Consider the following 2,880-nt stretch of genomic DNA (forward strand, 5'->3'; position numbering starts at 1 on the left):
TTTTTGCAGTTTTTGGCCAGGGCTGGGTTTGAACCCACCACCTCTGGTATGTGGGGCTGGCGCCCTACTCCTTGAGCCACAGGTGCCACCTCTATATCTCTTGATATCTAAGACAGATTTTTATCTAGGACAGGATTCCACTGTCTTCTTTTGAAGAATCTTGACTATCTTTGGCACTTTACTCTTTCATATAAATTTAAGAGTCACTTAGAAAGGTCATTTGGATTTTTGTTGAATCTATAATGTTTGATGAAAAATAGACATCTTTAAGATGGAACTTTGTTATCCTATGGCATGTTCCTCCATTTATTTGGGTGTTTTCACATGTATTTCAGTAAATTTTTATAGTGTTCAACATGAAGTTTTAAAAATATTTTTGTTCAATTTATTCCAAGATACCTTACATTTATGTTATTGTAAAGGATATCCTTTAAAAATTAAATTTGTACCTGCTTTTTGCTGATATGGAAATGCAATTGATTTTTTGCTTGTTGACTTTATATGTAGCAAAAAAGATTTCTTATTTCTTTTTTGTTTAATTATAGGTTAATATGGCCATACATATGATTAGGTTACATTATTCGTGTTTGTAAAGTCCAAAGTGTGAGTCGTAGTTGAGTCCTTCTCCCAGGAAATGTGCCATGTACCCCTACGTTGTACCCGATAGGTGGGAACTTTCTTATTTCTTGTAATTTGTGGTAGACTTTTTGAATTTCCCATGCAATTATTTAATTCATAAATAATGATAATTTTGTTTTTTCCTGTTGCAATTCCTGTACTTCTTTGTGTTTTGTTGTTGATACTCTGCAATGGCTAGAACTCCAGCACAAAGTTATTTCAAGACTTTTATTAACTTTTTTATTATCGAGTATTAGGTTTGCCAGAGGGTTTTTTGTTTGTTTGTTTGTTTTTTGCAAATATGCTTTCTTAGGTAGGTTAAGGTTGTTCTTTTCTATTCCTTTTTGGCTGAGTTTTTGTCTTGTGACAATTTCTTTGTTTCTTTCTTTCTGCTTTTTTTTTTTTTTTTTGCAATTCATTACTACATTTAATTATTATTTCGAACATTTAAGGCAGACTTCTCATGCTAATGTGAGAATTTAGCATGATCGATACTCAAACTCCATTTCTCCTATCTTACAATGTCTGCCGCAGGTACTGACTTAAAAACCTTTTTGAAAGCCATTTCAAAATCCTCCATTGTTGGAGGCATGTGTATTTCTTCTTTTGAAAGATTTCGGATTTCTTCCCATTGCCATCAAAGATGCATCCCTGAATGAACACTTCATTCATGTCCACACCTGAATAACCTTCCATGTTTTCTGTTATACTTGCAAGGTCAGTGTTATCAGCCAAGTCCACTCCCGTATGCTTATTCATAATAGGGCCTGCCTTTTGCTGATTGTAAAGACACATAGACTGATTTCCCAAGTTGTCACAGAGCCTCCTCTCTATTCCAGGGAAAATTAGTGGCCGCCAGAACCATAACCATTTTGGAAAGGTCATTGTTTTCAGAAGCACCTCCTGCAGCTCTGCTCTCATCCTTCGGCTCGCTACATGCTCTTCAGAAGTCCCCCTGCAACTATCTCATCAATAAATATAGTGGCTGGAGAATAAAACTGAGCCATTTCAAATGGAAAATGGACAAGCTTCTCAGAGTCGATAAAGAGCCACTGAAGAATGTTGTCCTGCATTCTGTGGCTACTGCTTCAGCAGGGAGGGTCTTTCCTGTGCCACGTGGGCTAACCGTCAGCACTCCTTCCCATGGTCTCCTAATGCCCTTAAAGAATTTGGGCGTCCATACTGGTAACACCATGGCTACCTTAGGCACCGTTCTAGCTTCTATTAAATTAGCAATGTCATCATCACATTGAACATTGGGATGCTGGGAAATTCTCTTTCCAAAGTTTCTATGAGCCATTATCGCAGCTGGTACTATCAAAGTTATTTGTCTGCAGCAGGTGATTTGTTCTTTTCTTCTCTACCTTTATTTTGTTCCTTCTTTTCACAACAACGAACAGCTTCCCCTCTGGCATTGTGTAGGTTCTGTGCAGATGAACCGGGAACTCTGACAGCTCCACTTGGATGGTTATCAGTAGTGTGTGGTCACCGTACTGAGAAGTCTGGTGTTGGTGGGTCCCGATGTGGATCTTCATTCAATAGCTCCAGGCATGGACCAGGCTTCCTGCTCAGGAGCTGTAGGTTCATGCCATGCAGCTCTGAAGGGCGTGCTGTCCAGTTTAAAGTTCTCTAGAGTTTGCATGGTGTGATATCCTTAACCTGTGTAGCTTCCACATTTATTTCCTACCAACCCTATTGCCATTTCTACTGGAGGCATGTGTCTCTGAGTGCTACTTGTTCATTTGTTCAAGAACTCCCTGATAGCAGACCATAGCAGAGTGTCCCAGAGTTTCCCAGCAATGCATAATCACGAGCCAGTTTTACATTCTCACTAATCATGCTGTGGCAGACAGGCAGAAGGGCCGAGTTGGACTCCTGCTTGCAAGAAAGGAGGGGTTTAGCCCAGCCCTAGCCACCCTGCTTTCTGCTCACAGCCCCAGTTGTGCCCAGTTAACCATTGCCAGCCCCCAGTGCTGCTTCTCTTTGATGAGAATTTGCAGATGAGCCCACCAGGGTCACTTTCAGTGCTGGGGGCAGCCTGGACAACTCCGGTGCATGCAGGGCAAAGATGTGAAAAATTTCTCGAATGCTTTTTCTACTGCTTTTGAAATGATCAAAGTATTTTTCTCTTCTAATCTGTTAATGTAGTAAGTTACCTTAATATATTCTCCAATGATGCAATAACCTTCCTTTCTGGAATAAATATAATTGATCATTATCTGGGTACAGTTGCTATTATTTTGTTCAAGATTTTTGCATCTG

At 39.7% G+C, this 2,880-nt stretch overlaps 1 pseudogene; it reads right to left on the bottom strand.

The window, feature by feature from the left end:
• Nucleotides 1-1,084: 1,084 nt before the first annotated feature.
• LOC100957353 lies at nucleotides 1,085-2,457 on the bottom strand (annotated as a pseudogene).
• Between the last annotated feature and the right edge of the window lie 423 nt (nucleotides 2,458-2,880).

Source organism: Otolemur garnettii, unplaced genomic scaffold (assembly GCF_000181295.1).
Source record: "Otolemur garnettii isolate 467f Iridium unplaced genomic scaffold, OtoGar3 scaffold00120, whole genome shotgun sequence".
Taxonomy (NCBI): Eukaryota; Metazoa; Chordata; class Mammalia; order Primates; family Galagidae; genus Otolemur; species Otolemur garnettii.